This window comes from Cotesia glomerata, linkage group LG10 (genome assembly GCF_020080835.1).
Source record: "Cotesia glomerata isolate CgM1 linkage group LG10, MPM_Cglom_v2.3, whole genome shotgun sequence".
Lineage (NCBI taxonomy): Eukaryota > Metazoa > Arthropoda > Insecta > Hymenoptera > Braconidae > Cotesia > Cotesia glomerata.
Window position 1 is genome coordinate 1,689,691 of NC_058167.1, and position 13,900 is coordinate 1,703,590.

Sequence of the window (13,900 nt, forward strand, 5' to 3'; positions counted from 1 at the left end):
TAAACTTACGTCAAGTGTACGTACAACCGTGACTTGTCACTGATGTAAATGCATGATATTAAACTTACGTCATTATGACATACAATGATGGCATTAATGTAACGTAATATTGTAGTTTATATATTATGTCAGTTGTACGTAATATCTAAGTCATTTCCGTGATATCACAGAGAAGTAAAAAACTTACATCAGTACGATGTCAAAATTATATCATATATTTTTACATCATAATTGGATCATAAGACAGGTCAATTGTACGTCATATTTACGTAAAATATTGTGACATTCCCATGGCTTATAAATGACGTCATATTAAAGTCATGTGTTCACTAGGAGGTGCATACCCGAGAAAAAATGTTTCTATATAATTATATATAATTGTATATAATCATATATGATTATATATGGAATCACATATATAATTATATACAATTATATATGATCATACATGATTATATATGGAATTGTATATGAGGTTATATATTATCATATAAAATTATATATGACTATATATGGAGCAATATACAACCATGCAGGATTATACAATTATAATCATATAAAATTATAACCATATACAATTATATATAAGTATATAGAATTATATATAATCATACATGATTATATATGGAATTGTATATAAGGTTATATATAATCATATATAATTATATATGACTATATATGGAGCAATAGCCGAGAAAAAATGTTTCTATATAATTATATATAATTGTATATAATCATACATGATTATATATGGAATTGTATATGAAGTTATATATAATTATATATGACTATATATGGAGCAATATACAGCCATGCAAGATTGTATATAGGCCCATATATAATTATATATAACTATATATGCTTATATATAATTAACAGACATAAAAATTTTTTCTTTGAAAAAAAATTTTTTTTGGTTATCACAAAAAGTGTAAAATGATGTTTATAATTACGTTTAAATAATTCTGAAATACAAAATTTGTCACATTTCCTATGACATGTTTTGGTCTGCTCTGCTACTATCTAATAGTAAAATCATTATTTATTTTATTATATTTAAATAAGTCTTATATTATAATGAAATTCGGTAAAATAAATAAATTATGAATAATGACTATCCAAATATATATTAAAATCAATTTTTATATTCCATTTATGATAAACTCATATGATACATTATGTAGATCATAGAATCATTATCATCTAAGACAGCAGCACAGCAGACAGACACTTCAAGACGCACGGAGATTACCAAAGTTAAGCAGCATTGAGCAGGGTTAATAGTTGGATGGGTGACCGCTGGTGTTATAGCTATAAAATTATATCTAGATATTTTTTTTTGCATTTTAATTGGTTACACAGAATTGTGTAGGACCATATTAAATATTCTATCCATAAAATTAACCCAATAATTAATTAGATGTAATAAATATATAATTAAATATTGTTATATATAATTATATATAATTAGATATGATTATATTTAGCCATTTTTCATATATAATCATATATAACCAATTTATATATAAATATATATAGTAATATATAAATATTTTTTCTCGGGTAATATACTCCTAGGGGAACATTTGATTACTCTAGAGGTGTAAGACCCTCCTACGAACCCAGTTGTTAAATTAGACATGGCCCGTTTTTTTTTTTTGGAAAAACGGGCACTTATGAAACGTGCCCAAGATACCCCTAGGGAAATATTTGACTACTCTGGAGTGTAAGACCCTCCTACGAACCCAGTTGTTAAATTAGACATGACCCGTTTTTTATTGGAAAAAAGGGCACTTATGATAGGTGCCCAAGATACCCCTAGGGAAACATTTGACTACTCTGGAGTGTAAGACCCTCCTACGAACCCAGTTGTTAAATTAGACATGGCCCGTTTTTTATTGGAAAAACGGGCACTTATAATAGATGCCCAAGATACCCCTAGGGAAACATTTGACTTCTCTTGAGGTGTAAGACTCTCCTACGAACCCAGTTGTTAAATTAGACATGGCTCGTTTTTTATTGGAAAAACGGGCACTTATAATAGATGCCCAAGATACCCCTAGGGAAACATTTGACTACTCTGGAGGTGTAAGACCCTCCTACGAACCCAGTTGTTAAATTAGATATGGCCCGTTTTTTTCGGAAAAATGGGCACTTGTAATTAGTGCCTAACCCGCCCCTAGGAAAACGTTCAACTACTTCGGAGAAGAAATATCCGCTCGTAACCCCAGTTGTTCAATCCCGGAATAGCCCGTTTTTTGGGAAAAATGGGCAGTCATAATTAGTGCTCATTCTACCCAGAGAAAAAAAATTGGCTACGCCGAAGGAGACATATTCTCTTACCAACCTGGTTTTTTAATTTAAACACGGTCCGTTCTCCCGTGTGAATGGACAATCATCATAGATGCCCAACCTACCCCGAGAAAAATATCCGGTTCCTATGGTGGAGAAATATCCTCTCACCCAACCACGTTATTCAATTTAGACATGGCCCGTTTTTTGGAAAAACGGGCACTTATAATAGATGCCCATCCTACCCCGAGACGAAAATTTGACTTCTTCGGTGGAGAAATATTCTCCTACCCACCTGGCTTTTCAATTTAGATATGTCTCGTTTTTCCGAGTGAACGGACACATAATAATTGTCTATCTTACTTTGAGAAAAAAATTTATTACACCGGAGAAGAATTATCTTTCTACCAATCCTGTCTTTCAAGTACCTGGGTGTCTCCCTTAGCTGGTCAATAGTCACTAAGATCTTCGAGTCAATTTCAATTGGGTCCCGAAAATGTAAATGTATTAAAAACATACATTTGTACCTGTAGGATTTCGTCCATAGCACCTGGATCTATTGAGGTACGGTGGTTTAGGTTAGAATCGATTTGGCACCGCCTAAGGTATGATTCTTGTACACTGTGGATTATTTTAATCTTTTCTATTCCTGTAGAATAGATGATATTTGACCTAGACATCCTGCCAGGGTGACCCGTACCTGCTGACCTTGACCCCAACTATCAGGTTAGTCTGATCTCAACCATAGGGATATAATTTCATATTTTATTCCTGTGGAATTTAATGTTATATACCTGGTGCATTGAACCTGGTTGGAATCGGGACATCTACCTTAGTCCGAGACTCAGTCTGAATCTCGTAGCTTAAAATCTGATTTTTCTCATTTGTAATACTCGTCACGCCATTTCTGAGAATTTTTCGAAACTGTTTTATCATTACCGACAAATAATATAACTTCTATCGGAATTTTTACAATTCGGCAGATTTATAGATGCCCGATTTTTATAAAAATTGGGAAGTTATCGATTTCACCCCAGTTTTCGAAAATCGAGTTCTCATTATCAGTCATCCCTGACTATTTTTAGGATGGTGTGTGTGTGTTTTTTTTTTTTTTTTTTTTTTTTTCAAAGGGGGGAATCCTTTTTGCGGATTCCAGGTATAGCTGTTTCGCCTGGATATGTGAAGCCCTTTTCTTCTTTCCTCTAATCCCTCATGGGAACCGCCGTCAGGCATTACTTCGTGAGGGGAGGAACTAGCTACTGCTCTTCCTTCTAGTGGCTAAGGTGTTAACTACCTTCCTTCTATCTTCTGATATTTGCTCTTTTTCTTTCGGTGGAACGCAAGTCTTTGAGGACTTCTGTTGCAAACGTGTTGGTAGCGTTCCAAGCAGCTTCTGATGACAACATTGCTTCCACTAGTGAATCTGGTTGCATTCTCTGGTTCAGGATTCTCTCCAACTCTTCACGCTATGGATCGAAACGAGGACATACAAAGAAGACGTGCTTCGCATTTTTAGCAACTCCTAGGCAGGACGGGCACTCCGAAGAGTCATCTTGCTGAAAGCGGTGTAGATACTCTCGAAAACACCCGTGTCCCGACAACATCTGCGTAAGATAGTAATTGACCTCGCCGTGATTCCGGTTAAGCCAAATGTCGATCCGAGGTATGAGGCGGTGCGTCCACCTACCCCTCTCTGCAGCATCCCATTGTAGTTGCCATCGGCCTATGCTGTTCTGCCGTTCTTCAATTCTAAGTTCTTCAGGCCTCAGTGTAGTTGACCTTTTTCGTTGGTAAAGGGCTCGTCTTTTCTCTGCTAGAACTCTAAGAGGTAGGGTTCCGGCAATGACGTACACTGCTTCTTCTGATATAGTGCGGAAGTCCAGCTTTTCTCCATGATTTCTGGGTTTCCAGTGCATCAGCCCAAATGGATATTCCGTAAGTGAACACTGATGTGACTACTGATGACAGTAGTAGCCGCCTGCTCTGCATTGGGCCTCCGATGTTAGGCATCAACCGTGCGAGACTAGCCCTCACTACTGACGCTTTGGCACTGACGTGTTCCACCTGCTGTTTGAAGTTGAGTCGGGCATCCAGCATCACTCCCAGATAACGGATAAATGGTTGTGATGTGATTTCTTATTCTCCGACTCTCAACTTGATGGTTTCTACCGTTTTTCTACCGGTGATGAGCACTGCCTCGGTTTTATGCTTGGCTAGTTGCAAGTTCACCATGTCCATCCACAAATTGACTCGTCTGAATGTAACATTAAATGCCATTTCTATCTCTTCGAGGTGCTTTGCGACGATCACGACAGCTACGTCATCCGCATATGCTACAAGTTTGACTCCCGTAGGCAATGCTATTCTCAGGAGGCCATCATACATGATGTTCCATAGCAGAGGACCTAAAACTGATCCCTGTGGCACTCCTCCGGATATTTCGTACACTTCCGTACCGTTCTTCGTGTCATATTTCAGAACCCTATTCGTGAAGTAGCTCGCTACCATTCTGCGAAGGTATCCTGGTACGTTTTTTTCTTCTAGAGTCCGCATAACGCAGTCCTAGTTAGCGGAGTTGGAGTCATTCTTGATGTCCAAAGCAGCCACCAAGCAGTATTTCTTCTTTCCACCCTTCCATCTCGTTCCGGCGATTGCATCCTTGGCTGTATCAACAACCAATTTGATCGCATCCAGAGTTGACCGTCCTTTTCGGAAACCAAACTGGTTCTCTGCCAGGAGTGGATCGACTACAGCCTCTATTCTCTGATGAATTATGCGCTCGAATATCTTGCCGGCCGTGTCTAACATGCAGAGTGGTCGATAGGATGACGGTTCTTCCGGCGGCTTTTTCCCCTTCGGAAGTAGAACTAGCCGTTGCTGTTTCCGCTTCTGAGGAAAAGTCCCTTCCTTCAGGCATGTATCGTAAACGTCCAGGAATAATGCCGGTGCTTGATTTCAGGGCAATATTAGGGATTCCGTCCAATCCCGGCGCCTTATTATTCCCTACTCGATTGCCTGCCTCTATCAACTCGTCCAACGTGATAGTTGGGATGTCTTCAGGGTTGAGCTGCTCCAACTTGTAGGTGAATACCGGCTGTTGGGGAAACAGCGCAGTAACAGTCTTCTCTAGGAGCTGTGGACACGTAGGTGATGGCATTGGCTGGCATTTCAGGTGGGTCATAACCACCTTATACGGTCTGCCCCATGGATCTTTCTCTACTTCTGCGACCAGTTCCTTCCAGCAGCGTCTTTTGCTTTCTTTAATGGCTCTGTTTAGTTCTCGACGGGCCTTTTTATTCTCTGCCAACAGCTCTGCAGAGTTAGGTCGTCTGTAGCCACGCTGATACTTTCTTTTTTTTTTAAGACACTCTGAACGTAGAATGCTAATGTGATCGTTCCACCAGTACACCGAAGGTCTTGAATTCATGCCACGTTTCCGAGACATACTGGCGTCGCAAGCCTGGATGACTCTTCTCATTAGGTCCTTGGTCTTCTCTTCAGCAGTTTCTACGATGATCGGATCGCACTCTAGGGCTACTACTAAAGCAGTGAGGTCGAGAGATTTAACTGTCCACCCAACCGTGGTGGCGTTCCTGTTGACTCTTGTTAGATTCTGGCCAATTGATATTTCCCATAGTGTCGCACTATGGTCACTGGCTGTGTAGATGTTCAATACTTTCCAAGGTAAAACCTCTTCGAGCTAAGCAACTGCTGACAAATGTAAGGTCGACAATTGAGTTTGCCTCTCCCTTAGTATACGTTGGCGTGTCACCGGTGTTAAGAAGGATCACGTCCAGTGTGGCCATTGCCTCGAGAAGTGATTTTCCACGTGTATTAGTGAACTTGCTGCCCCAGTCTGCTGCCCAGGAATTGAAGTCACCAGCTATTGCCACGGGAAAGTGTTTTCTTGCGTCCTCAGTTAGCCGATCAAGGAAGTCTTCAAACTGTTCATTAGAGAGACTAGGTGGTGCATAGCAACTGTAGAAGCGGAGGCCATCTACCCATGCTGCTACGAAGCTGGCTTCTTTATTGTTGACTGTTCTCTGAAAAAGACATTTACCGCAGGACCAGATGACGGCTTTGTTAGTGCTGTCGGATTCCCAGGGTTGGTTACTCAGGTGTCTATAAGGCTTACTTATAAGTGCTACGTCTGCCTCTAATTCGCGCACAGTTTGCATGAGCAGGTTATGCGCAGCCTCACACTGATTGAGGTTGAGCTGCAATATTTTCATGTTCTCGGCTTCGTTATCTTCTGGAGCGCTTCTTAGAAGACGGGGCATCTGTTCGTGCCTGCATGGTGAGCCGCCTTTTCTACGCCGTGCTGTTCAACACACAGTGCACATTTAGCTGGATTTTTACAATCAGCAATTTTGTGTCCTTCTTTTCCGCACCTTATGCAGTTCTTAGACTGGTCAACTTCGCTTTTGCGCTGAGATCCGAAGTGCCCAAAGTGCCAGCATTTGAAGCATTGTATGGGTCTCTTCGTTGCTCTCATTCGGCAATTGACCCAGCCGATCCTTATTTTGATGTTTCCCTCCAGTAACTTTTGTGCTGCAGCTGCTGGTAGTGACACTGTGGCTGTCTGCGTACCCCTAAAGGCTTTACGGATCTTGATTGCCTCTAGTGGGATTTTACAACTTTCTCCAGCTTCCCTCTTTAGAGCGGTCTAAATATGCTCTTTCGTCGTGTCGTCATCAACATCTCGGATCTCGATGGTCTCCTGTGGTCCTTTGCAGATCACTTTGGCCTCCTCCTTAAGGATGTCTGCGATCGTCTTTTGAAGGGCTTGGCCTTTGTCAGTGCTTTTCCTCGAAATCGTAATCAACAAATCGCCACTTCTGGTCTTGTTGATCTTATCTACCATTGAACGAACCTGCTCATCTTGGACGTCCTGCTTTATGCGACGCAGAATCTCGGCATACTTTGTTTTCTCGGCCGGGCGGATGATCAGTGCGTCGGGTCCTTCGGCGGCTGTTTTGAGAGTTGCTCTCTAGCTAGCTTCCTCTTCTTCTTATATTGTACTTCTTCCCAATCAGTCGCCCTCTTAGGTTCGTCGCCCTGCCCTGCCAGTCGTTGGGGAGGGCTTTTTTTCAAGTCCTTCTTTGTGACTTTGTCGGTTGGCTCTGGCGAATTTCGGTCCTTTCTCTTTCCAGGCCTTGTGTAAGTTTCACCCTTGTCCTCAATAGCAGATTCGCCGTCACCGTCAGCTCCAGTGTCCATTGCTTCTTCCGTCTCAACTTCAGTTTGAATGCGTCGTCGTGATGACTGCCATTCCTCGTCCAATTTCTTGAATCTTCCAAGAGCATTGACTACACCGGTTGTCTTGGTCTTTATCTCCTTGTAGATACTGACCTTAGTATGGACAAACTCTTGCAGTTCAATGGTCAGCTTTTCAAGGTGCTCCAGCGCTTGCGTTCTCTTCATTTCAGCGCATGCTTCAATCGCTGCTTGTTGGGCATGAAGTCTGTTTTCACTCTTGTTTGTTTCCTGTAAATTACTCATACTTTTTGATTTACCAGCGCATCGTACGGAGTGGAGCGGGTTGTCATAACTAGGAACGGGTGTACCCTCGGAGATAGTACTCCTACCCCAGTTCCCTGAGGCCTAGCCGACACTTAGCCAGTCCCGGAATACACGGACGGACTAGACTCGCTCGGGGCGGTGAAGATTCCGATCTCTAACACTCACTGCGTACTTCCTGATCAAGGCCCGAAGTGGCTGGCTCCTGATCCGCAACTGCAACTTACACCTCGGCAGAGCAAGCTCACATCAGCCGTAGCCCGCACCGTCGGAAATAATCGATACGGGTTCCGGACACTCCCAGTGAGCTACAGCAGGGAACGATCGTTTTGCTAGGTCAGTTAGTGTGACCAACCCATTAAAGGGGGAGTTTTGTCCATCGAATCGTATTTTATTTGGCTCCTACCCTCTGTACCTCATCAACTAAGAGACCTAGTATCATCCAAGGACAGCGAGCGTTCTCCCATCCGCTACGGGAAGACGCAAATGGTAGTAGTTTCTCCTCTGCCGTAGGTGTGGGTGTGTGTGTGTGTGTGTGTTTTTTTTTTTTTTTTTTTTTTTTTTTTTATAAAGAGGTACGAAAAAAGATCTTCAAAAGACACCGGTATCGTTAACTCTGCCGCCCATCTTCCGGCAGATATCGATAGTCGGTAGTGTGGAGATTTTTACCCACTAAAAAAACATTCCTCTTCCCCTCTCCCCTAGATGGTACGGGGAGGACTGGATTGGAACCGCGTTAGCATTACTTCAATCCAGTCGTGCTGCGTCTCACGACGCCTACTCCTGGCTACTGGTCCCTTTCTGCGATTTTGTCTTTCAGGAGGTGCTGTGCATAAACTGCAACAGCTGACCAGTTTTCCTCTTGTTTGATCATATAGGTCACCAGGCTTGAGGGGGAGAGCCTGGTGCCTATGATCTCTTCAGTGTTTCTTCTGTAGTCCTTCCATCGAGCACACTCGAAGAATGTGTGTTCGGAGTCGTCGATTTTATCCGGGCAGTATTTGCACGTTGGTGTGCTGTGCAAACCCATCTTGAAAAGATAGGCATTGAACTGCCCATGTCCCGTCAATAGCTGGGTCAGGAAAAATCCGGTATCCCCGTGCTTCCGAGAGAGCCAGACGTTGATGTTTGGGATCAGGCGCGCCGTCCATCTGCCCGTCTCTCCCGATGTCCATCGGTCCTGCCACTCTTGCTGCGTTTCCGCCTTTATCCTCGTTCTTGCGTCCTTCATGTTATCATCACTGTCTTTAGCGTCATAGAGTTTTGCTCTTTCGAACGCTAATAGGTCGATGGGCGCGGCTCCTGCAATGACCAATACAGCCGCTTCGGAAACTGTGCGGTAGGCGCAGGCAACCCTGAGAGCGCCTCGCCGCTGTACTGCTGCGATCTTTCGCCGGTAGGTCTTCTGCTTTAATATGTCTGCCCATATCTCCGCTCCATAAAGCAGTACCGAGTGGACTGCTTCTAGAAGAACTCTTCTCTTTTTTGTTCTTGGTCCCATGGTGTTGGTCATAATTCGTGCTAGGCTAGACACAGTCTTGCTGGCTTTCTTGCATGCACTGTCGAGGTGTTCACGGAAAGATAGTTTCTCGTCTATCATTACCCCTAGATACCGCAGGGCCCTTGTTGACGTCAGCGTTGTTCCTCCCATGTCCACAGCGAATGGTTTTGGAAACCATTTTTGACGGGTCAAAACGACCATCTCGGTTTTCTGTTTGGCGAGTTTCAGGTGATGCTTATCGAGCCAAGTCTTGACGGTGTCGATGGTTTCCCGAACTAGCAGTTCGGCCTCTTCCACGCTGTCCGCCACTATAGTGGCTGCAACGTCGTCTGCAAAGCCTGTTAGCTCTACTTGCTCTGGCAACGGGATTTCAAGAAGCTCGTCGTAGTCTGCGTTCCATAGATCAGGCCCCATTATTGAGCCTTGCGGCACGCCAGCCGTTATGGCGTATTCTTGTGGGCCTTCAGTAGTTTCCACTATTAGCTTTCTATCGTCAAGGTAGTTGTCGACTAGTGCCAGATTTTCTGGCTCCGCGTCAAACTTGTGCTCCAGAGCGTCTAAAATGTCTCCCCAATTTGCGCTGTTAAATGCGTTTTTGACATCTAGCGTGAGGAGAAGACATACTTTACGAGCTTTGAGGCTACCAGACCATGCTTGTGTTGCTGTCTTTATGACTTTCTTGATCGCTCCGACTGTCGAATGACCTTTCCGGAAGCCATGCTGGTTGGTGGCAAAACCTCCAGCACGGTCGATGTCGTCGCGAAGTCTCCCTTGTATGAGCTTCTCGAGCAGTTTTCCAGCAATGTCTAGCATACAGAGTGGTCTAAACGACGAAGGTGTTACGGGGGTTCCCTTACCTTTGTCTAAGAGAACCAATCTCTGCCGTTTCCAGACCGCGGAAAAGGTGCCAGTTGCCAAGCATGCGTTGTAGGTGTTCAGGAGTAAGTCTGGGTATTCCAGGGCTATAATCTTGATCACCGATGCCGGGATGCCATCAGGTCCAGGTGCCTTTCCTGTTTTGAGTGACTTGGCCGCGTCTTGTAGTTCCTTAGTTGTGAAGGGCGTTACTTCGTTGTTTTTAGTGTAGTGTTTCTTCTCCCGCGGCGGGTGTTTGGGGAAAAGCTCCGCTACGATGCTATCCATTAAGGCTGGAGACTTCGGCGCCTCTGGTGAAGCCTTTCCAAGTCGTTTGGCGACAATTTGGTAGGCTTTTACCCCAGATGTCATTGTCGAGATCGTTGCAGATCTCTTTCCACAACTTTGCTTTACTTGCTTTGATGGCTCGATTTAGCATCTTTTTGGCCTGCTTGTACTCTTTTGAATACAAGTCCTGGCTTGGGGAGCGTTTGGCGGCTCTCGTTGCGCGGCGACGTAGTTGATGGCACATTTTGCGAAGTTCCGCTATGTCTGTTGACCACCAGTACGCCGGCCTGCGAAAACTCCGGTTTTTCAACCGCGGCATAGAGGCGTCACATGCGGCGGAAATCTCCTTCATCGTATTTAGTACTGTCCTTTCTGTCTCGCTGCAAGTATCCGGAGTCGGGTTGTTCTGAAGGGTAGACCAGCTCCGTGCAAGTGAAGCTCGCAGTGCCTCTGGATCAAGCTTCCTGACATTCCACTTTCGCTTAGAAAGGTCGTGTTGTGGTACCGGAGCAGATGCCAATCCAACGTTAAATGTCACGAACTGGTGATCACTGCCACTGTATTTTTCGGATACTGTCCAGTTTTCAATCATGTTGGCAATTTTTGGAGTCGCCAACGAAATGTCGAGGATGGACTCTTGGTACCCCGGTCTTCTGAAAGTCGTGGTGCTCCCAGTATTTAGCACTATGAGGTCGAGTCTAGCCACGACGTCAGCGACCTCGTTGCCTCTGGTGTCGGAGAAATCAGCGCCCCATTCAGCCGATTTAGCATTGAAGTCACCAGCTACGATAACTTCGCCGTCGAACTTAGTGACCGCATCTTCTATATTTGCGAGTTTCTGTCGGAACACACTAATCCCTTCGTTAGGTGAGAGATAGACGCTCATGAAGTAGGTTGTCGGGGTTTGAATCCAGACAAAACCTGCTCCACCTCCGCTGTTGTTGACGGTAACGTTCTTTGTGTTCACAATCCAAATTGCTGCCGTGCCCGTTTCGTCTGCGAACCATGTTTTACCTTCGATGTTTAGATATTGCTCGCAGATAAAGCAGACATCAATTTTATCTTCGAAAACACGCTGGCGCAGCAGGTTTTGCGCCAAGGCGCACCTATTCAGGTTGCCTTGTAGTATGCGTGTCATTTCTGACCTTTCATGGCTTCTGCAAGTGCTTTGCGGAATGCCTTACACGCTCCAGTGCCAGAAATATGGCATAGACTATCCTGGGCATCTTTTGTCCGAAGCACAAAGGAAGCATTTTAACTTCTCCGTGCAGTTTACGGCCTTGTGGTTCTCTCCGCCACATTTGTAGCAGCACCTGCTTCTGTCTGGTCCCGCACACTGACGTGTTTGGTGTCCATAACCAAGACATTTAAAACAACGTGTTACTTTTACTACTGGGCGTATACGACAGTTCACCAAACCGATCCGTATACGGGCCTTGTCAAGGGCCTTAATCGCATTGGGCTCGTCTAGTTCGCAGAAGGCTGCCCGATTACCTCGTGGTGTGGGTTTTGTCAAATTTACCCGTTTGACCTCCAGGTTGTCAGTGAATTCACGTTTGAGTGCTTCACGGACTTCGCTCTCGGTAGAGATTTCATCTAAGTCGAGGATCTCGATCGTTGTTGTTGGTGTTAGCGTCTTGACTGTGCCGATGTTTGCAGTAGCTGCCCTTACTGCATCGGTGAATGCCTTGCTGTCTTCGGACTTTCGAGCCATTTCAAGGAGAACGCCTCCGTGTTTCGTCTTTTTAATAGACCTTATGTCTACGCCCGTCTCGACAGGGCTTACCTTGGCCTTGATTTCCTTCAGGAGATCGGCGTATGTTCGCCCTTCAGCTGGTTGGACTAGGACAGCTTTAGTTCTTGTCTTCTTCCTCCTTGGTTTCTTGGAGCCACCGCTGTTTGGCTGGTCTTGGGCTGTAGCAGTTTGAGTCACTGGCTCCTGTTCTTTCTTTTTCTTGTTTTGCCGAGTCACTTTGGTCCAGGTATCATCCCGGGCTGTCTTTTTCTGTGCTGGCTTGTCAATATCTGAGGAAGGGCTGGGCGTGGACAGCGGCCTCTTCTTGTTGCCATCTCCTTGCTGTGGTAATTTCTTAGGAGTGGTCAGAGGTGGCTGTGATTTTTGTTCAGACTCGGAGATGTTTGAGTCGTTGACGCCGACTTCGTTGGTGATTTGTTGGCCAGCCTATATGCCGTACTAATAGACGAAACCAATTTTCTGATCTCATGGTGGAGATTCTTTTTGTCTTTATGAAGTCGGCTAACTCATCAATCTTGTTGCCGAGCCTCTCCATTGGTGACTGTTGGCCGGTGACGGTCGGTAGAGAGTTCATTCTTCCTCGGTGGGTTTGATTAGTGGCAGGAGCAAAAGGTCCTCCACTTTTTGAAGGAATGTTGCTCAGCTGTCCGTTCTCTGCCATCTGGGCTGATTTCGTACTCCCTGTAACCTTGCTAGCATTGCTAGACAGCAGAGCCATGGGGTCTACTCCACTGTTCAAACGGTCGCTTGATAACGACAAGTTTAGGCCCGTTTGCACGCCTTCTCTCGCCGGCACTGAGGTATCCATCCTCTGTACTGTAAACGATGTTTGAAAATCTTCTGACATTTCCATATCATCTTTTGCTAGGTTTTGGTCCACCCCGAGTATTCTGTTTCCTCGGTACCCGACGCATCTGACGTGCAGATATGCCGGGCATTCCCCTATCCGCCACCTGAGGAGGCGCCCGATGCGGGACCCAGCAAGCCCGACACGGGTGTGTGTGTGTGTGTGTGTGTGTGTGTGTGTGTGTGTGTGTGTGTGTGTGTGTGTGTGTGTGTGTGTGTGTGTGTGTGTGTGTGTGTGTGTGTGTGTGTGTGTGTGTGTGTGTGTGTGTGTGTGTGTGTGTGTGGATGTTTGTAAACCTCTCATAACTTTTGAACGGCTTGACCGATTTGAACGAAATTGGCGGCAATCGAAAGAGTTTCTTTGCACTTAGATATTTCATACTATTTGAGGTAATTCAGGTCAGTAGATTTTGAGAAATCTCAAAAATAAAAAATTTGAAAAACTGTTTTTTTGAAATAACTTTTTAACGGCTCTATCGATCGATTCCAAAAACTAATCAGCTCTTAAGCTGAAGAAACCACGTCGATCGCCTGAAATTAGACATGATCATACCTGTTCATATCCGAAGCGTTAAAAACGTCCAGGCCTGATCATACATGACCATGCCTGATCTTGTCTAGACAATTACAAACAGTCTAGATATAATTAGATCTGATCAGACTTGCATAGTCAGATGTGATCAAAATTTTTTCTCTGAAGAAAAAATTTTTTTTGGTAATCACAAAAAGTGCAAAATGATGTTTATCATTTCGTTTAAATAATTCTGAAATGAAATATTTGTTACATTTCCTATGAGATGTTTTGGTCTGCTCTGCTCCTGCCTAATATTAAAATCATTATT